This window comes from Columba livia, chromosome 4 (assembly GCF_036013475.1).
Source record: "Columba livia isolate bColLiv1 breed racing homer chromosome 4, bColLiv1.pat.W.v2, whole genome shotgun sequence".
NCBI lineage: Eukaryota > Metazoa > Chordata > Aves > Columbiformes > Columbidae > Columba > Columba livia.
In genome coordinates, this window is record NC_088605.1 from 46,456,806 (window position 1) to 46,479,837 (window position 23,032).

At 40.2% G+C, this 23,032-nt stretch overlaps 1 protein-coding gene across 13 annotated transcripts in view; it reads right to left on the reverse strand.

Annotated features, from left to right (window-relative positions):
• Positions 1 to 23,032, reverse strand: part of TRIM2 (tripartite motif containing 2) — an 88,856-nt gene that overhangs the window by 45,681 nt on the left and 20,143 nt on the right. The window contains exons 1-2 of one of the 13 annotated variants that reach the window (XM_065062707.1): positions 12,507 to 12,891; positions 11,141 to 11,281 (exon numbers count right to left, since the gene is read on the reverse strand). The exons of 8 other annotated variants lie outside the window; for them this stretch is intronic. The gene's annotated coding sequence lies outside the window, so the exon portion shown is untranslated. Of the gene's footprint in view, positions 1 to 3,306; positions 3,460 to 11,140; positions 11,282 to 12,506; positions 13,127 to 23,032 lie in introns of those variants that run through there. 4 more of the 13 variants (XM_021285379.2, XM_021285378.2, XM_013372153.3 and 1 more) reach the window with 4 other exon arrangements.

The following is a 23,032-nucleotide window of genomic DNA, read 5'->3' on the forward strand; positions in this document are numbered from 1 at the left end:
TTGCAATTATTATTTTCCCTGTTCCAAACACAACCTGAACTCATATTCTTAGGGAGTCCATAAATAGTAAGTTACCAAAAAACCCCACAGCTAATTTACAGACCATAGGTAGTTATTAGTATATCCTTCTCTAATATTAAATTGGTCATCCAAATCCCTCAGGTTAAGATTAATGGTCTGGACTGAAACCTCTGCTATAAATTGACTGAAGGGAGAGTACTCCAAACCAGCCTGCTGTACAAAAGAGATTTTAAGGTCAGGATGGGTTGGAAAAAAAAAAAAAAAGTGTCAGCCCAAACTAAATGGCCAACTAATACAGTCCTGGCAGTTAAGACTGCCTGGAAAATAAGAGATGGGAGAGACCAGAAATCCACTACCCAAAGCCGACATGATGGGAACCAGGGCTAGTTTAGGAACACAAATATAGGAGAGGATGGGCTGCTACAGCCATCACCCAGCTCCACATCCTTAATTTGACCTTGGCACCAGGAAGACAAGTGGGTGAAACAACCAAGCTCTGTCATTGTGGGACCATGCCCACACTGGGAATCAAGAGGCCTTAGTCATCCTGGCGAGACAGGGGAGTTGGAGACATCTTTACCTTTCCCCACTGTGGCTGTGCACCCACGCAGACCCAGCAGCTCCTGCAGAGCAAATGTAGCTTCCAGCCCTGACCCCTCACTCTCCAATAGCCCGGGCTGTGGCTCACATGGTCTGCAAAGAGCCACAGCTTCCTCCCACTATGGGCTTGTAGCTCAAGGGCATGCCTGCCCCAAAAGGAGCTATGCAAGGGCCTGCTTCCTACCCACCAGCCATAGCCTGGAGCCACAATCACTCCCCTATCTTGTGATCCAGCAGAGCAGTTGCTTTTCCCCAAAGCTTGTGACCCAACACATGGATTGTCATAGCCTGGGAGGCAAAGAACTTAAAAGGTTTGCCTGAGGTGTCATGCTGGACTGCTGGAGACCTTCCCAGTCCCCCCAGCACCCATCCTCCTATGCCTTTGCCACCTTACTCTATTTCCTTCTACCTTCTGCTTACACCTGGTTTAGCCTGCTAAGATTGTGGCTTTTGTAACACAACTGCAGCCAGCCTGAGACAGCCTGGCCTCCCAGTTCAGCCAGTTTGGCTGATATGACTGCACTGCCGGCCTGTCTCCAGCACTGATGTTCCAAGTCAGGCAGTACCAAACACAAACAGCTTTTCTCCCCTCTGTGTTATTCTTTCTCTTTACCCTTTTGGGTATTTGCCATTGAGATGGCAGGGCCAGGCACTATGGTCATCAGAAATAAGCTCAGTATCCTGGCATTTCTTCTGGATGGCAATGGGCTCACCTTCAGATGTTGATGTCATGAATCAGGTTTCTTTTAAAAGCTTTCAACTGCTAAAAGCACAGGGATAATAGGAATAGAAGCCAGTGCTATAAGTGAAATCCTTGCTTAATAGTTTAACATATTTAATGCTTTGTTGCTTTTTACTCCTTCCTTTCCTCAGTCTGTAATAAAAATTTTTAATAGGGCAAACAGGTGTAATAACAGATGTAATAATCCTGCTTCCATCCCCACAGATCCCATCTCCCAACTGTCCTGTGCTTGGACAGAGAGTGGACCTGCTGGTGGCTGCCCTGCACACACCGAGGGACAACACTGGCAGATTAGAACCAACGTGAGCACAGACATCACTCAGTTGAGATACGAGACCTACTTTAATGCTGTCTGTCTGAGGTTTTAAGGACCTCATTTTGGGCCAGGGCCTTGCACAATAAATTCCAATACACTCGGAGCACACTGGATTTACTGCACTTGCACAATTTGAGTGCCAGGGGAAGCCCAGGAATCTCCAACCAAATGGACAACATTCTCACAAATGAGATTTCAGAGAGAAAGGAAAATGAGGAGAAAAGGGCATGCTGAGGGAAATGACAGGATTAAACTGTTCACACATCAGTTTGAATGTCATATGGAGTCCTCTCCATGTTTAATAAAATATCATATTCTCAGGTGAGCTATTAAAAGAAATATCCGCAGTGAGGTTAGGTCCAAACAATTATTTCAGGGGCTACATGTTGTGCAGGCTTAAGTAAAAGGATTTTAAATTGCACATTTGCCATCCAAAGCAGTGAGTCAGAGCATCTATACTGAAAAAACCCTACTCTGATTAACTACTTAGTGCTGTAAACATCACCCTCACAATTGCACATTTTTGATCTCTAGACCTACCTGTTTTGTTAACACTGACAGAAAGACTCTGTTCAGCCTTTATAGGTACACAGGCTCAAATAGACGAAGCTGAACTGACAAATAATTAAAACTGCACGTCAAATCACTGTTGCTTATGTAAACATCTGCTCTAAAATGCTACTTGAAATAAAAGTGCTCCATGGAGACTCCATACTAATCACTGTTAACCCTTCCAGGCACAGGATAATAAGCAGTACAGACAAAAAGCAGGAGGTTGAACAGGAATCTATTTGGAAATAGGTGACTGGCCTTTTCTACATACTGTTAGATACAAGCTACATTGAAAAATGGTCTAGGTGTTTTCTTCAGACTTGTTGAGCGACGGCAAGAAAAGTCAAGGTAAGTAGCAAATGCTCAGTGGCCTTGGTCCTGAACTGTGGCATGAAGGCTGAACTGCTCAGAGACCATCCCCTCCACTTCCTGAAACACTCATCCGGATCCACCCCATGCTGCATCTTCACTTGATCTTACAGTTCTGCAACTCTCCCTTTAGGAGAGGTGATAGACATCAGGTATTGGAACTTAGTCATGTGTTCCCTGTTGAACACTGCAAAGTAAAATTCTTCTGTTTCTGTTTTCATTTACTTCATCAGGATTTTGTTGAATGTTCAAATCAGCAAGGGAGAAGGCAGCACCAGCAATCACCACATGCCACGTAACTTCAGAAAACTAACTTAGAGACTGCTAGCCCTATAGAATTTATTTCTTGCCAACTTCAAAATCTCATTTCTCAGCAGACATGACATATGAAAATAAACAAGGTGGAAAAAAAATAGGTGTTTCCCGGCAAGAAACAGCAGACAGAACCTACGCGTTAAAAAAGCAAACAATGGAGGAAGAAAGAATCCACGTCTTCTTAGCACAGAGCACAAAGCAGATAGGGTGCCTAAGCAGGTAAGGTTTCTGCCAAAAACATGTCTGGGAGAGAGACTAAAGAGGGGAAGAAAAAGCCCCTGTGAGCAGGCTGAATTCCAACTCTCATCCTCTGCAGCACTTACATTGTTTAAAAGATGAAATATTGGTTCCTGCACCTCCATAGTTACCTTAGATTTTGTACAGTACCCACCTCATTTTCTTGCCTAGAGCCCAGCAGCAATGTTACCTTCTCTGTCTGCTAAGTCTTCTTCTGAACTGTCTTTCAAAAATGCAGCGATATGTCTAAACATTTATTTCGTCCTTGGGTTCAGAGAAGACCTTGCTGAGGCATTAAGTGGCAGGCAGAGCTTTACCAAGGCAGGCTCTTTATGTTGGCAAAAAACGCAACCCTGAACTTTCACAGCAAGTAGGTAAACACATAGCTGCATACAGCAAGCAGTCTGGCAGCAGCAGTGAGAAACAATGTCAGAACAACCTTGGCAAAAGGAGCTCTGTGGGTTTGAACAATGGTGGTAGGCACAGGAGCTGAACTGCCCAAACACCACTAACAAAAAGTCATCTACAGCTCCCATGAGGAGCTCCAAGTGTACAGAGCCTGAGCATGCTGACTGCGATGTTGTGTCCTCCCCCACACTCAGCAGGTCACTCTGACTTAACAGTAGCAAGCACCAGCACTTCAAAACATCAGAACACCCAATGGCTGAACTTCACCCAGTAAACATGTCTTTCCAGTCCTTAGCAAGGACACTTGTTTGCTGATCACATGCCAGTGCTCCTATTTAAAGAACAGTTGTTATGGGAAAAAGCTGAAACCTTTCTATGGCAGAGGCAAAGTGCTCCCCAAATCTTCTGCCTTATCTGCAGAAACGCATCAATTTCATGTGTGTTTCCACAGCAGAGTTTCACTACAGCCACAGTAAGACGCAGTTATCTGACTACAAAGCCCATCATACCCCTGAGCAGTCTGGATCTCCAGACAGTCCTAGTGACCCTTTCTTAGGGCCAACCAAGCAGCTACTCTGGCTCAGACCAGGTTTCCTTCAGGCATTTTCCTTGATGTACAAGGTTTTATATCTGACACAAGCTGCAAGAAGCAGTAGTAAAAGGTGTCCGCCTTTATCCTTCCTCACCAAAAATAACTCTCCTAAACTTTCTCTTAGACAACTCTTCCAGGTTCTCATCACACAGGGCAGATTCAGGGTAGGTGTCCAAGCTCCCACAAGGGCACTGCCAAGCTGCTTGTAAGGAAAGGCAACTTGAATGCTTTTGGAAGCCTGATGACACAGAAATCACTAGGTTTTTGACATGTAGAGCTTGCTGTACTCCAAGTTAAATTTTTTTCACAATTTATTTTTTATTTACAATTTCTATTATTGCTTTTTACTCTTCATTTTTATTTGCCATAGATGAGAAACTCTTTTAAGGCTATCAGTAATGTGGTGGATACTCCTTCATCCTGTGAGCTATGAAACCCATTGCCCCAGGATGCTACAGTTGTTAATATTTTACAGGCATTCCAGGAGAGGAGGACAAATTCACAGTGAATTAATAGATTAAAGCCTTTAAAATTAATAGACATCAGAAGCAGAACTGGAAGCACCAATCACTGAATATGAAAGAGCATTCTGGAGAGCACCGTGGTATGTCTGACCTATTCTTTTGCCCTTCTGTAGGCATCTGCTGTCAGCCAACATCCAAATTATAAGTCTAGGCTAGATTTACTTTTTATTTGACCCAGACAAACCTTCAAAATATTTAGTTTAGACATCACAGGAGCTGTCATAGTAGTCACTCCCTTTTGGCATAATGGACATCAATGGCTCCACAGAGCTGTTCTTATAATATCACTTTGCAGAGCCCTGTCATTTAGGGATGTCAGGTGAAATGAATCCATCAGACAACTGCCTTAATACACTACTGTTGCATGAAGAATGCCACTCATGGCCACAGAATACCATATACATCCATTTCTACATCATACAAACAAGACACACAACAGTGGAAACTGACCTCAAGCAGAGAACCCTTTCATAGTGAATACAATACTAACCTAGTATTTCTCCCCACTTGCTCCTACCTTTTGAAATTTGCTTTATCCTTAAGGAAAAAAAAAAGAAATACCTCTAATTATGTTTTCTTAAGAGTGACATCTGCCTTGTTTCTCCATGGAGGCACTCTGTATTATTCTAAAAGCAATGCCATAGAGCTTGGGGAAATCATGCCTTGATCACTATCCTGGTTCTCTTCATCTAAAAGTTTAAAAGTTGTCCACCTTACTCAGCAGAGGTCCCTCCAGAGGGTGCACACCTTCAGAGCAGACCTTCTGCAAGAGCACATCTCAGAAGTGAAATGATGGTTGTTCTAGAGGGTAAAGGCCACCATTCAGGAGCACTGATAAAAATCTGTCCCAAAAGTTAAATATGGGAAGAAGCCCTCTTGCTCTTCTACTTACTTGTATTCAAGACTCTGCTCTGTGTCAGCTTCTGATAAGACAAACAAAAATTTTGAACTTTGTAAGTGCATGAAATGGAACTGTTCACTTATTTTTTGCAGATCCCCCTTATTATATAAAAACCATTTTGCATGCACCAGTCTAGTCTGTTGGGGTTTGTTTGTTTGTTTGTTTTGTGGAATGACTAAGCTAAGGGATGAGGAGTTTCACAGCCTGCACAGAACATGTAGGGCAGTTCTTATAAAATAGTCCTCTGTTACATACTATCTTCTGTTTTCTATGTAATAAAAGGTTTGTACTTATCTCCACTGGGAGATTTTAAGTAAAGGATTACATTTGTGAATGAATGCGAAATTATTCCCCTTTAATTACTAATGAAGTATCTCAGAACATGTTTGTGTTTCACAATGAAAATTTATTTCCAGCTATTTAAGATGCATAACTGCAAGGCAAAAAAATTACAACCACATATTTGATAACTAGGATGAAATCTTCATGGAAAAACACAATTTTATCCCTTTATTATAAAATGTTTTCTGATCTGAGATGCAGAAAGATCACTAGTTCCCAAAACTATGTAGAGGAGACTAAGAATTAGGTAATAAGTAAAGATAAGAGCCTATTCTTTGCAGAGAGTCCAGCAAGCCTTTCAAGCACATTGGGAAGACCACACACTAACCCATATCATAGTATTGTTTCAGAGTAACAATCAGGGGAAAAAAAAAACCTCAGATGGTATGAAATTAGGCTGTGGATCTGTCTGGTTTGTCAACCCCAGTACAGTGCAATTACTTGAGGTCTAAATATCAAATTAAACCTGCTTTCAATATTTAAAACAAACAAACAAACAAACAAACACAAACAAGCAAACAACATACACACACACAAAAAAAAACCAACAAAACAAAAACACCACACAAAACAAAAACAACACCACAAACACACAAAACACCTGCACACCTGCAGAAGCTTATCTTGTGCAAGTTAATACCGGAAGGTTTCCATTAACAGTTCCACCAATATAGGGATTACCAGAGAGAAGGTTGTAGAAGAACATTTCATGAATACTGTTTCCTCACTGGAAAAGGAAGAAAAATGTACTGTACAAATGCAGACAAACTGTAGCAGTTTTTCCTCTTGAACAGTTTATGTATGTTGTAAAAGGCTTGTTCCTCAGTCCTGGGTTTTAATTTCTTGGGCTCATTTTAGTTCCTAAGCAGCCTGATATACCGTATTTACAACATACAGCTGTTCTCAGAAGAACCAGGGTGGCTTTAAAGACACCTGACATCATTGAGCCTGGTGGCATCTGCTCTTTTAGAAGTCCTGTTTCTCACAGAGTATTTAAGTTCCCTAATAATACAGATCATGGGCCAAATATGGCTGGGGCTAAATATGGTACTCATGCTAAGTCACTCCAAGAACCACTATAGAGATTAATGCATTCAGAGGCACACAAAACCATAACTGATCGGATCTTTTCAAGAGCGTTTCCATGTTCTGTGAAATTTTGAGTGCAATCTTTTTTTTTGCTGTTGTTCTGCAAGTAATTGTGTCAAGTTTGTTTGCTCAAGATTCTACCACTGCTTTGGAGGGTTTTTGTTCTGCACGAGGTGCAGGAGCATCTTTGCACATCTGTATTTTCATACTAGTCAGAGTTATGTAGCTCAGAATAATCTGTCCACTGCTCTTTACTTGCTAAATCAACTGCTGAGTGCTTCACAAAACACACTAGTACATACTGCACACCTTCAAGCTCACAAATAACCACGTTCTACTAAACTTTGACATGAAGGAGGCAGGCACAGTATAAATCGTTGCAGAGACAAGCACTTCCACTTTTTCTTTAAGCCATCACTCTATGCATGAAAATTTTTCAAATGACAAGTTCAATGAAGGGCCATCTTCAAACCTAGCATTCAACACCCATAAAAAAGGAGAAAGAGGGGATTTTCAGTCTAAATTTGCAGAATTGAAAGAAAAAAAAATCAAGAACAGAAGCTGATCATAGCACAGAACAAATAGCTTTACGTGACAAAAGAACAGAAAGTCACCCAGAAATAAACTGATCATACACATGTTTAGGCAGACTAATAACACTAAAACAAATAAATCCATACTGGATTAGGAGCAGGCAGATCACTGAACATTCATCTCATGCATTTAAAACCTGATCAAAAGTAATTGCATCTACTCCAGTTTTTATGTCTCTTTCACAGAGGGTGTCCACCCTGGCATAAGGCCTGAAGATCACCATCCTCCTAAAATGCATCCAAAACTGATAATATTCAGAAGGTTTTAAAGTGAGAGAGAATTAATAATACTTTACACATGAACAAAAGTGCTGACCATAAAACGCAGAGTTGTCCATTCTGCCAGAGGATTATTTAGAGTATACATTATCATAGTGCATTTTTACGTAATTTGTTTTCTCATAGTGGCCGGGCTTATTATTAAAGTTATTGTAGCCTAGAGTTAGTATCAAACAGTGAAACATTGTAGCCATTCTGGCAGCAGTTTGTTGGTAAACTATTGTAGCAGCCTAGTTGTACAGGATATATTTTGATGCTTGTGTTAACAGGATCACCATGTAATATAAGAAGTGCCAGAATACATGCTGCTAACATTTTTCACACATCTATGATTAGTCTCCTTCTTAATTTAGCTGTGCCTCTTTTAACCCTACTGCAACTAAAAAGTAGCGAGAGGGATGGAGCCAGCCAACATCTACCTGTCACACTATCTTGTTCAGCACCTCAAGACCTATATTCCAATTGCTGTTTCAATTCTTCCTTTTGAATGGGATTTGCTTTTTGAGTTACTGCCCTAAAGCCCAGATGGTAAGTGGGAAGGGTGCCTGGGTGCCAACAGACTTCTCAGCTAACTAGATCTTTAGCTGTCCCCACAGTACCCCACAGTACATTAGAGTGTCATGTTACATCATTTATTTAACTTTATGCTATTCCAGTTACAAACTGCTATTCCTGTGATCAGACTAAATTACTGACTTCCAACTAAAATCTAATGTTAAAATAAGCAACGCCCAATCCAAATATAGCCAACCACCCCAATTATTAGAAGGAATGACATGCAATGCCAAGATATGCCTACAGATTCTGTGACAGAAAATGTGTAGAGTCTATGGTAGAAAACAAAGAGAAATGTCTTTAATGTTACAATTTATACAATAAATATTTAGTTATTTCAACCGCAGAAATAAAACCTGGTCTTTATGGAAATAAAATAATTCAGAAAGTTTGGCATGAAATGCCATTTTCAATTCTCCAAAGGTCAACCTGAGTTTTGCTCAGTGGGAGGTGAAGTGTTAAGTGTTTGCAACCAAGCAGCTCTTTCTATTAAAGACACATGTCAAGATAAAACTTACAGCACACCAAGGGACTGCCTCCAATTAATTTATGTCGCACAACAAATAGAAGAGCGGGCCCAATTCTAACAGAAGCAGCAAGTGTATCTTAAAAAGTAATATGCCAAAAAATGGAGGTATAAACAGGAGAAGTCTATTTCTGTGAATGCTAAGTCCTGTTATTTTCCCTTCAGTACTGTAGAATCCTCCAAACAATTATTATTTCCTTTCTAACATTTATTTCTTTCAATAAATATTGATTTTGTTTCACAGTAGCTTTTGTTGTTTTGTTTTGTTTTTTTTAAGAGCTCATATCATACATTTCACACTGTTAGCTTCCCCTTACACCTCCCCCTTTTTTTTTAACCTACAAATATCAGCAATAACATAACCACAACCTGCAGTCTCTGGAAATAGCATATCTAATTTTGTTTGAAGGTGTCAGCCAAGTATAGGAACTGCAACAGCAGATTTCAATCTGACAGTCACTGGACTTTTCAATGTGGTCCCTGACTAAAAAAAGCAAGTTCATATATGTTACCCTGCAAAATATAGATGGGCAAAATTCAAGGAGAAAATGTTTAGGGCTTGAAAAATAAAAAAAAAATAAAAATAAAAAAAAATAAAAAAAAAAAAAAAAAAGAAGAAGAAGGAAAAACACTGTGTTGGTCTTTTCAGTACATTTATAGATTCTTTGGAATTTAATACAGAATATTGCACTGTCCTTAAAACTATTTAAATCTGAAGAGCTATTCCCTTCTATAATGCAATTGTATTAAAGATCAATATTGATAAACTGATTTTTTTATTTGAAGTAAAGTTTGCTGCTGTGTATAAACAAATAGTAATAGTTCAAACTAGCTACACTTGTATCCTCAGGCACATTTAATTTTGATGAGACAATATGCTTGCCAACTGATCAGATCCAGTTCTTTTACGTTTGGCTCAAGGATTTATCCTTAACCTACTCTACCCCGTGCTTTTGTTTTTGTATAAATATTTTGTGTATCTAGATACTATGATTCTATGTTTCTGCAAAACTGTATGTTTAGTAGTTTATGCAGATTATTAAATTTCAGTTACACTGTAGTAATGCACAACATTTTGCTTTCTGCATTAGGACACCCAAAACCTTTTCAGTTTGTTTAATTTCTCAGTTTTCCTCAAAAGAATCATGAGCATCGCTGTGTTTATATAAGTATAGGCTGTTCAAATCCTAGGTTTGCTATGAATAAATGAAATTCCTTTATCAGGCAAAGACAGGCCCAACATGCTTTTGCAATGGCTTCAAGCACCAGTTATCTGGGATTTCCCAGTAAACAACCTGACTTTCAAGCTAAAACTGGCATTGCCAGAGAAATATTTCTATCATGGCTGGGGAAATCCCCCAGAAGTATTGTCATCTTTGTCCAGGTAAAGTCTAATTTTCCAAACACAGTGCATGCTGCTGAACACGGCAGAATTCAGACAGCACTCATGTGCTGTCAGGACATGGACAGTGCTTGTCTCAAACCCAAGATCTCACTGAACTCATATATTCTGGTTAGTACATGGAAAATAACTTTCATTAAAAAGATGAACATTTAAGGCCCAAAAAAAAGGCATTAACCATATAAATACTTGTAATTTTTATTTTGTATCTGGCATGATACATTCACTGTCTCCTTTTATGAATTATACAGGGAAGCCAAAAGATTTTTTCTCAGTTGGCTAAAATAAATGTTTCCATTATTTTATTTTTTCCTCTTCCTAGAAACCCAATAATCAAACCTAGAATTGGTTCTGTCATAAAACCCACTTCACGTTTCTTTCCTTCTGGCCCTCAAGCAGCATGTGTTAGTGGTGCTCCCTGAAGCAACAAAGAGGTTCCGTTTACCCTTCTCCCTGAGGAAAGCCATAGTGTATTAAAAGCGTATCAAAGCCATTTGTCATGAAAAAGGATCAACCTCAAGGACTGAAGTGAGCCTTCAATGATGAAAAACCAAGCTGTTCTTTACAGCCAAACTGTGGGCACTGCAGTTCCAGATCAGACCAGGGAGTTTTTTCCCAACTCAAGTTTGTCAAATGCTTTGCTGAGAAGTTGGAGAAAACCTTTGGTTTATGGTAAGCAGTTTCAGATGAGTGCCAAAGCACAGAAGCCTTATTTCATTTGGTCAGCAGCTAACAGAAAGATTCCACCCAAAACACTCTCCAGAAACAGGGACTAACCTCCTCTTTCTGCTGGCTTTGCTTTCTAGCAGGACAATGCAGTCTCAAGACCAAGTACAGTAGCTTCCTGGTACCTTCTCTCTATAATCAGTCCAGACTTTAGATGTCATGAGTCCATCTTCCAGAAAATTATGGAACTAGCTTTAAAATAAACAATTTTATACAGATTTTAACAAAACAAACCTTTTGATATGTTTTTCAAGCCTGCAGTTTATTTTCCCAAGTTTATTCCAAATATTCACATTGTCTAGAAGACCTCATTAGTAACACTAGTCAATTTAATTTCAGTTTTCACACAAGCAGCAATGTGGAATTTTAAGAAAAAATCTTTTTGATTGCTGAATCACAACAGTTGGCCACAGAACTGTTATCCATGTAATAAATCCATTGCCCTCAAAGACAAAAAATTAAAGGCTGGAACAGAAAGCAGCTTTTCTTATGCTACATCCTTATCCAAGAAATATTTGTTTAGTCATTGTACATTCAATACAATTTTGTTATTTGTCCCCATATAACTGAACATGTATGTAACTGTTTTGGTCTAATGAATTTTTGAGTTCAGGGTGACTTTTGTCTTGTTCTTGGTATATTACCTGGTATGTTATCATTATAAAGCCTTGTTCATATTTAAACCTATCAATCTGTCTGATAGTCTAGACTGCATTTTGAAAACAGTAAAATAAACTAAAAGGAGACAAATGAATTAACAGAAGTAACCTACAGAGAGCTATGCATCAGGTAATGGCTCAAGTTACTCTTCATAAAAACACAACAGAATATGGCAACATTAATGCCAAATGCCAACTTCAAAAAAGCTGAACACATGTGAAAAGTAAAATCGCTCTCCTAATTAGACTTTACAGAGTGATCACTTTGCTTTGAATAAGCATCATTATTTCTTTCCTAGGCAAACTCCATGGCTCTGTTTCAATTATTTCTTTTAAATATTAAAGAGCAGGAAACATTTGTTTTCCCATGTCACATCCTGTCCTGTTTACACAACATCACACAATCCCCTTTGAAACGCTTGCTCTTACTGTAAGCCTAACACAGTTAAATCAAAACATTTGCTATTATCTTTTACCAGCTACAAACAGCATTCTGCGCAAATGCCGAAAAGGTTTAAAGGTTTCGACAGCCATCTAAAGTCAAGCAAGCACGACTGTCAAAGAAAGGTGGTGTCAAACTGCTCAGCTTCCCCGCTGCCAGCCTGACTTAAAGGAGAGAAAGAAAGACAAAGCGATTCACTCACACAGCAGAGCTCCTGGCAAGAGCTCACTTGCTGTAAAACCACTGCTCTCACAAAATGCTTGAAAGCAGAAAAAGCACATGGACAGTTATAGACAAGTGTGAAAGGGTAACTTACATTCTTTAGAAAGACAGTGGGAAAGGACCGCTGCAGTTTCTTCGTTATGTTACACTGCTGTTGGCAGAGCAGACAACCAAAAAAGTTCACCTAAAGAAATCTCTCCTTTTAAATCTCTCTCTCCCCGTTCATTTTCTCTGGAGTCTCTCAGCCTGAAGAGATCCAACAGTCGAAAGTTTATCCCCTTGTATTTCCGAATTGATATGGCCGACTTTCCTTGGACACATACCAATGATGCAGTAAAAATAGACAAAAGGGGGGGAGGGAAGAAGCAATCTAGCCTGAGCCTGAATCTTCTTAACTCGGTGTTTTCTGTAAAAGCTGCTCTTATGTCGGAAGCTCCTATTCCTATACTAACTTGCAGAGCATAGAGTCATCCATCTGGTTTTCATAAGCTGCAAATTACAGGCAAACCAGGGAATATATACAGTCCAGTTTTAGCAGAACTCCCCAAGCATCAGCCTTACAAGTAACCTGAGGTACAAAGGCTTTGAAAATAAACAGCCAGCCCCATGCCGGGATGGTCTCCCGCCTGCAGATGACTGACTGCTCCCCCGAGCAGCCCCCAGCACCACACACCACTCAGGAAGGTGGCAGCCAGTTTCCCTCGCACTATGGAGAAAAACAATCTTGCAGCCCTCCCTCCCAGCACACACAGCCTCTCTGGAAGGGGTAAAAAATCCAGTGCATTACCTGAAACAGCTCAACAATTTAGCAAGTCATTTAGAACAACCTGGTTTTTATTAACAAGGAAGTAAATACTGATCCCTTTAAATGTTTCCAGGTGGGAAGCAAATCTGTTGTGTTGGAAGGTTTTGTTTCAGTTTGGGTTTGTTTTTTTAATTATTTTTGTTTGCTTGTTTGTTGTTTTTATTTGTTTGTGTTTCTTTATGTTTTTCTTTAATAAGGCAACTGTCAGAGTCAGCAGACAGTTGCTTAATAGAGAACCCCTGGGGTGATCTGATCCATTAATTACAAGAACTAACATTTTACCAAGAGTATCGCAAGCAAAATTTTGAAAACCACCCAGTAAAAGTCCATGACTTGAAGCTGCTAAGTCACTTGCAGTCTCTATTTTCAGCTATTTAAAGGCCTACTACCTGATTAAATTCAGGTACCATAGCCTTGAGAGGTCACCTATATTTTTGTATACCTCAAGGCTTTTGAGTCAGTACTCAAGAACACCACTTTCCCAATAAATAAATAATCAGTAAACAGATTTCATGGTGGATAAAGAAGTTTTGATGTTACTTAGAACTAAACTTGCCTGTTCTTTTACTTTAAAATATCAAGTTTGATTTAGTCTTTAGTTTTGTCAGAGGAGTTTTGCAAGCTTTTCTACTGGGAATAATCTTAGTCTGTTTGAACAGTGAGAATCTCTAAATGCTTTCACTAAAGCATAGGTGAATCAGTACGGTGAGTCATTAACAAAATAAAAACACCATTGCAAACAGTCTGCCTAAAAGTCCAGAACCTTTTCACTTTCTCAGTTTTTCATCTTTGCACAATTAAGATTGTGCTGATTGTCTGCTCATCTTGTACCTGGATCCAGGATTGACATCACTGGACTGTTAATGTGAATGAATTTCCTTTACATGTATTTTCGCTTGTGCTGTCACAATTCCTTTCAAAAGCTGTATAACCCATTGAATAGTTTCAGTCACATCAGGCAGAATGCTAGAGATCTCAAAGGTATTATATTCCTACAGACTCTGTGAAAACAGTCAGCCCTCCAGATGAGTGAAATACAATCCAGTGATCCAATGTAAAAGGCTACACATCAGCTCAGTCTTACTATTTGACACCAGAACACCCCACACAAACAAGAGGTATGTGAGAACAGATTTCATATGCCCTACTGCTCAGCTGCTACTACAGTTGTGTATCCTTGGCTTGCATTCTAGCATTTTTCCTCCATTCTGCTCTGTTCTGCCATCAAGGTGGTAAGCAGTGAAACACTTTAAATGCACAGATGTCAACCGAAGCAAATAATATTATTTTTTTAAACAGCACTAAGTAAGGTTTGTTAACAGTTTGAAGAGTTGAGTTCAGTGGGATGAACTAACTACATCTTGTTTTTACCAGGACTGATATTTTGCATTAAATCAAAGGACCTGATCTTGATAGAACAGACTTCTAGGCTTGGGGGCAGAAATTATTTCATGGGCACAGCAGAGTAGCCCTTGTGCGGTTTTCTGGACAGGTAGGTTCCCTCCCTGTCCTGTATTATGACAGCACAGACAAGTTGAATGGCTGTTATCTTTGGCATAAGGACTCTTTTTTTTTGTGAGACATGGAGTTAACGTGGAAAGTAAGTGGAAGTAACACTTTCAGTCTGTGATGCTTATGCTGACTGAGTGTTTTTTGCCCCTGAGGAGCAAATGCATTAATTCACACTGATCTCTCAGGCACTCTTCAATATATCCATTCTCTCTCTCAAAAAAAAAATAAACCCAGCCCATTTACATCAAAGGCTGCTTTCACAAATAAACACTCCGTAAGAAAACATCAAGAAAATTCAAGATTCAAAGGTAGAAGACTGATTTTAACGACCTTTCATTTTCCAGGCTCCAGGGATCATTCTTATTCACCATCTTTTTCTCCCTTCTTTTCTGTTCTCCATTTCCTCTTTCACATCATCCGTGTGGGGTACCAGCATCCTACTGTTCACAGATAGCTCCTGCCTCCAGGCAGGTTGGCTGTGTGTCCCCTCACTGTTGCCTGGATATTACTAAGGCACCATTTGATTCCCACTTTCTTACAGTCTCTTTCCATTAACTTTGAGGCAGTCACACACCGTGTTCCTATCCAGCAGAGGGATGTTAGCTTTCTGGAGAAATGGAGAAGGATGATATTCATCAGACTGATGGTGAGAGAAAATGTACTATAGAAAGCTTCATATAGGAAAGACTGCATCAAAGAACAGAACAGACAGGGAAAACAATCTGCTAGAACAATTTGCCTTCTCAGAAAAATGGCGGCTTCCATTTAGGATGTTTTCAAATGCCAGCTACAAAACAACCTTGTTATTTTCCATGTAAGTAGAAAACAACCCTGATTTTTCACCAAGATAACTACATTGGAAATGTTAATAGGACAAGAGTGGAATAGGATGCAGCTTAGATATTGATTAAACTGATATTATTTGCAGATTCCTGAAAGGCTTTTTTTAAACCTCATTGCATGTTTGTTTAAGTAGGGAAAAGTGCCCTCCTCAGTCAGTGACTGACAGGTTGTGATGCACAGTAGGTGGCAGAATATGTATCTCTCTTGGCCTGGATTCTGCTTCCATCTAGTCTAGTGAGGTTGTACTGGGACTGCTGAATTGCAAAGGTATAGATGAAAGCAACCTGTTTTCCATGCTGTTCTTTTGCAGTTTAAATACCAAGAAAGTGGCAGATGAAAGGCCTGCATTTGGTGGAGGATTCACCTTGCCATTTAATTTGAATCGCTGAAATTGCCTGAATGATAGAAGCTCAGGATGGCAGATTAACAAACCAGGCAGATTAAACACCACAGCTATGTGTTCACATTTCATTTTAGCAGTGCACTACTTAGCGCAGGTTTATGCAGACTTCTAGTCAGTCATAGTTTAAACCCTAGATGAGTGTTCAGATGCAAACAAGCTGGCAGGCTTTGTACAGACTGAAAAATCACAAGTGTGATAAACTGAGACAAACTTTGGAGGAGTTGAAAGTGAAGCTTCAGTTCACTTACTGTTGATGAAATAAAATAATGTAGATTTTGGGACTGACAATAACCCATTTTTTTTAAAGATGAATTAGCAGTGATAACCTAAATCATTTTATCACCAGCATTTTAAAGCCAACACATGGAATATCTTGAATCTGGGTTCAGATGCTAAGCTTGTATTTAGTTAGCCTGACCTCACTTACTATGTATTTTAGTTTAGTACTTTGGCTTGGTACCCAATGACTTGAGTTTGGCAAAAGCTGTCACTCTCCAGAAAGGCACAGAATTGTTAGCTGATCTTCTGAAGAGATAATGTAGTGTGATAATCCTTCGCAGCCTGCTCCTTCTGTCAGATGAGAATTGGGCTGTTTCAGTGCTTTTGGTATTTTGCTTTATAATGTATGTATTTTGCTTTATAATGTATCACTCCTTTTCCACAGCAAGAAAATATGCAGCTCAGAAAAAAACATAATGCATTAGAACCTTGATGATGAGGAAGCCCCCCAGCTGCTGCTGTTTTCACTACAGCCTGCAGCAGCCACTGGCTCTCCCCAGAAAAAAAGGGAGAATAAGCATAGCACTAAGCCACTTTTTCCCATCAAGTCTCGCTAACATCTGTGACTGCAGGGATCTGGACTTGCCTGGGGCACATGAGCTCATTATGAATGCTTTGGTGACAGAGAGACATGCAGCATTTTCTTTTCCAAGTGAGTTAGAATGGTGGTCCCTTTCTCCCACCCTAAAGCCCACAGTACATGAGTTAATGCCTGGATACCATGTATTCTTTAAGCAACAAGCCAGCCAACAGCATGCAATGCATATGCCCCAGTGGTTTTCATCAGGGAAGGTTAAAATATTAGAAGAATATCATTTCAAAAGACAAACATTGGACTCTTCTCAAAGGTTCCCTTCCCCTGTCTGGCTGCACACTCCTACTTCTCACCTTGCACTGAGGCATTTATTGGACTCCCAGTGAACAGGTACAGCTCATTGCCTGACAGAAAATTGATCCATGACAAAATGCATTAATTTTCTGCAAGGTCAGTGAGGTGAATTAGCTCATAGGGGTCCGCTGAGTGCTGAAGCTGATACAGATGTGGAGCATTTTGGATCAGAGCGGGGGAAGAAAAAAAAGACTGCCAGCCAAATGCTCAAGCCGCTTACAAAAATATACCGTGAAACAGCACATAAGCCCCACACTCATTTTGACTGTAATCTTACTTCAAGCTCTAAGTTGCATTTCTGTGGCAACCATGACCCTTAAACACTGGCATACACTCAGTTTGTGCCAGGCTCATGCTTCTGCTCTGTACTGCCCTGAAACATAGTTTGCTACACTCAAAAATTAACCACTGGCTCCTGTAAAATCATGTCTCAGTATTACTGTTTATCACAAACTTCCATTCACATAAGTAAGCTTTCTTTCAAAGCAAGTATCCAGGAAACGCTAATCTATATATTTTCATATGGCTGCATTCAAGAAAAGTTCTGAACCAAAAGTAATGTGTCCAAATCCCTCTTTTTGTTTGAAAACATAATTCATCCAAGAATCAGAAATGTCACCATGTGACCAGTATCACTAAGAAGTGAGCACATGAAGAATCACAGCAAACAGTTCAAAAGCAGCTCAGGGCCTGAAGATGGTTCACAAGATAAGTGTTGAATACTGGACACTTTGTTTGCCAAGAGAAACAGAAAGGACTACATTTTCTAAAAAATACACCATGCTCATATATTTCTTGGCTTAGTCTTTCTCTGACATTGCCTGGAGCTATCCATTCTTACAGCATGCAAAGGGCTAGTATGTGCCTGGTGTAGGCTGGACCTGCTCCACTTTCCTGCCCTCAAGTACAATGAAAAAGAGTAAAAAGAAGTTATGTTGAGACCTTTGCACTCAGAAATCTGAGACTCTAGGGGAGAAGAAACAGCACCCTGTTTCTCAGACTGCAAACACTGAGCTGTTGTGAGGAAGACTGAGAGTAGAAGGAGAATATGACAAAGAGCAAGGGGCTCTGGGAAAGCGTTTAAGGCCTGTGAGGCAGGGAAAACAATCATCTTTAATGGTATGGAGCACAGTGGTTCAGGATGATGGGATCTGGGAGGCCTGGGGGGGGGGGCAGGGTGGGGCAGAAAAAAGGTAGCTCTAGGATGGAAGGAGAGGAGTGGTGGCAGAAAGATGAAGAATCAGTGAACTATGTGTCTGAGGCGGGGGAGGCATGGACCACAGGCAGCAGCTAGATGCTCTACACTGGCATGAGTTGGAGACTGGGTCTAAGGATGAGAGGCCTCAGGGTACTGAAAGCTGGAGTGAAAGGCTGAGAAGCTTGAGGCTGTGCAGGACTTTGAGGCAGGTGGGAATACAAGACATTTCTATTGAGAATACCCTAATTTATGTGCCTGTGCAGATATACAAGAATGCTGTCCCTCCTCTTTTAACCCACATGATCATCCCTTCCCACTCCTCTTTTTTGTAGCCAGAACCACAGCAGCCATGGCTCACATTTTCCCATCTGTGTGTTGGGCTGTGACAGCATATCTTTTTACATAGCTGCTGTGAATCAAGGAAATATTTTGAAGTAACTCTGGGTCCCAAAATGTATATGAGTGTCAAGCATAAATTTCAAAGTGATAGAGGAAAGTGGAAATCAGGAGAAAATTATGGAGAAATTGAGAGAAGGAGGCAGGTTTCTTTAGACAGGTGGTCTCATGAAGGCAATGTCTGAAAACCGTAATATGCTGAAAGTTCATCCACTGCAGTGCTGGAATTAATAGTAACCTCACCAAATATCTATCAAGTACTCTTACACATTCAAAAATGAATTGAAATGAAGGCCAAAGGTACTGCTCCAAAGCTAAGCATCCCAATCAGAAGCAGAAATTAAAAAATACATATGAGAAAAGATTGTAATTCTCACAGTCCCATTTCACCCTTACATAACCAGTTCCTGAATTGCCATTAGTGGAAGTTTTGCCAGAGTAAGGCCTGAAGAATTTCGTGCCAGGACATTACGATAACAAACAGTAACACTTGACTGTCAGGGTACATTGGGGGGCTATATTATATCTAAGGGAGCATTAGGTAAAGTGTCAGCTGAAGATGCGGTGTAAGGAGAAATATGTAAGAATAAAGTGATCCCCAAGTATGATCTGATTTCCTGAGGGAAGCTGCAGTGCAGTCTTTGAATCTTGATGGGTACTATGCTTCTCAGTTTCACATGCTGTAAACCAGCTGTGATAAGAGGGAAAGGCTGACTACAGTCATGATAATTTTTTTTAGACAGCAGCAACCAGGTCAGTACACAGCAAGCTACCCACTCAATTAAGGACAGTTTATACTACGAGCTTAAATTGCTGCTTTCTTAGATTTTCTGTCCAGCTACACAGGCAAAAAGGAAGGAAACTGAAATATTTAAAAGCTCCTTCATGGATGAAGGAACAGTGGCATCTATAATATTTCCTGCCTACTTGAGCACATGCTGGGATACAATTTGCTTTCTGGGCCTGAGAGAGGTGAGCTAGAGAGAGGAATCTGGGTGGGCCATCTGGAGACTGCAGTTAATTTTATACCCATCCTGTATGTGCCCTAAAAGAAGGTAGTTTGCAAGACTGAACCTTTGACACACTTTCAAAGCAAAGCAGCAATGCAGAGAGCCTGTTCTGTAAGCCAGTGATTCCAGTAAGAAGAAAGCTTAGGGCTTGCCCATGGAGTCCAAAGGAACATCTTCCCAGCACAGGAACAGAACGAGCACAGCCAGTGAAAGTATCTGTATGCCACTGAGGCTTGTTTCTATCAGCATTGCTGGCCAGCTGGGAGGCCAGACACATCAGACAGGAGGAGGAGTAATCAGAGAAATCAATGGACTCTGGTAGATTCAGATTTAAGGCAGCACAGACCTGAAGACCACTTAGCCACTGCAATTCACTTCCTGCGGTAGGCAAGAATGGAAGGACATGATGCCTTTTCTTTCCATCTTTGCCTGTGTTTTCTATTATATTTCAGGCAGGCCACCCTACAGAACTGGCCTTATGGCAAATTCCTATTTGAGAAACTTCTATTTTCCTGGGTGAATTTTGCACATATGACCTGCCTTGCAATCCTTTTCTTTCCTAAGTGCAGTGCTTTCTGAGTAACACCACAAAAATAAAATGCACATGTTAGAAGGAGATCCTCTGCTCTTGATGTATGATTAACATCTGAGTACTACAAGCCTTCTGCTCTTTCTTTTAAATACAGAAGGCTGCACACTCGGGATTTTTCATTTTTTAGAAGAAACCAGTATGTTCCACTTCAGTGACAACAACTTCCCTTACCTAGAAAAGGATCTAATACCTAGGAAAACAAACCTGAAAAATAAAATAAATACATAAATAAAATAAATAAATAAAATTAAACCACAATGAAAGATTTTTAAAGTTTTCATAGGTGTGGATGAAAGTTGGGGATACTAGCATGGAAGATATTAGTTCATATTTAAGATAGAGGACAATTTACCCAAGGGGGCTGAGGAGGGTTTTTTTGCAAATCTCAGTCTCTGCCCCTACAGACACTTGAGTACTGATGGCAAGTGATTTTACAAGGAAGTCTATACAAAACTGACAAAAGGCTGCCACTGCTTCTTTTAGGACCTCAGACTTTTTCTTGTTACCTGGCAGTTCAGTTTTCTGGTCAGACTCAAACAACTGATGGGATTGGGGCATAGGTGATATTTCACTCACAGGCACTCTCTTACCATAACCGTAATTGATGTGTGTCAAGCATATAGGACACATGAGCAAAGCACCCACTATTAAGTCAAAACCCTGAGATGAAAAGCACCCTTAAAACCTCCTGCTTTTGCTAAGAATTCAAATGCTCAGGGTGTCAAGAATAACACCTCCAGTAACTCAAGAGAGCTTTTCTTTCCCAAAAGATTGACCAGTTCTGGGAGCTGGTCTGACATTCTCAAAGGCAAAGAAGGGGAAAATCCAGTAGATCAGATTCAACATTGCAGGGTTTGCAGTCTGTTAACCATAAGTATATTTGGGAGTACTCATAAGAGGTCATGGTAAAAGGTCAGAATTTCAGTCAACCCCAAATTGATATCTCCCATTAATTGGTGAATAACTGAACAATAGCTATTTTGCAAATGTGCCTGCAGACTAAAGACTCAGCCACAGGAAAATGTTGGCAAGGGATCCCATGGTCAACATGCAGTGCACCTGCAGAGCCAGGGGAAGAAAATGAATTGCAGTAAAAACACAGCCCTGGGAAGCAGATCTTAGTTCTATTTCCAGCTTTCTTGCAGAATTCATTTCCCTCTTTTGTAGATTGAGGACAACATGCTTATCTGCTTCCCAGGCTATCTGAAAGCTCAGTTAATGAGTACTAGTAAATCATTCTGTTTTCACAAACTGTCTACCATCTCAGAATCAGAAAGTACAATTATAGCATATGTGGTTCAGAGTAGTTGAGTTTTTACGAAGGATGTTGATACAGTGGCTTTTTTAGCAAGTCCTGTGAATACATCTTAAAAATTATCTCTCTGGGAGGAAGACAAATCAATTTTAATCTTCTGCCTGTTTACCCTGATGTAAATCAAACAGGCACAGTCTGCCCTTACAGAGCAAGTCATGTTGTGCTGAGCTGGTAATACAGAAGAATTTCTTTCTTTAGTCAAGAGAAAGACAATGTGGTAAGCATATTGATTATTCCTAGCTATCTACTGAGAGAGCACAGCAAAAACTCCTAGGTGTGTATTTATGCCTGATGTGTATCTCATGGCTTTCTTTGTTACTTGATCTATAGGCAAAAAACAATTCCATTTTCATCTTTCTAATCAAGGCTTAGTATCTATCTGCTACTTAGAGAGAGTGACTGAAAACCTCTGGCTTGTGTTCACAGCCTGGCACAGAAGCAGCTTATTGCTGTAATTAGCTTTAGTTCATACACTAACATGCATGCATTGTATCGCTTAGAGGAGGCTCAGTCTCAGGGCTGAACAACTGCAAGCATCGACACCCATCTAGTTAAAATGTATTAAATACAATAGACCATTTTTATTTGAAAGTTTCTGTCTGTCTCATAGCCAGTGCTTCCCACAGATAATATTGCTTTGCTGGCCCTTTGCAATTCAAGACTCATTGAATGATGCAGTCCTTAAAAGCATTACAGATGAGTAGAAGAGTTGAGCCAAAGGTCTCCAGACTGCATCAGGGCTGTCTGCAGAAGCTGTGCACAGCCCCAAAACACAAGCAGCATGGCAGAGATGAGGGCACAACCCCCAGGGCATCCCCCTATTAGATACATCCATAGGGGACAAGTTAGACAAGCTGAAAAGAACATGGCATCAGGCCTCACTTCGGATTCGCTTTTGCTTTTTTGGCATGACTCAAGGCTAACAAAGACCTGATTGAAACTTAGAAGTAAGGTTATGCCTGTGACTTTAAAAACAGGCATAATGAAAACATTTATAGTGACAGCTTCTTTCCCCCCCCTCCCAGGTATTTTGAACTGAAAACATGAGCTGAATTTTCTGGAGATCCTGGCACTTCTGGTTCAGGTGAGAGCTGAAGAAGTACCCTGGAAAACAGGACCATTCTGGCAATATTGAAGTGCTATCACGGTGCCATATGGGACACTTCCAGCCATGCTAAAAGAAGGAAGAAATCTAGACACAGACTTGCCAAAACTTCAAGGTCAGACTAGTTCTGGGATTCTGCATGGTATCCAGCTTTGACTGAACATTAAGGTTTTCATTGCTGATATAAAGGGTAAAAGAGAAAGTCTGAAAAGTCCAGCAATATTTGCAATGCAGGATTAAATTGAAGAATACTGTCCAAACATGGAATATTTT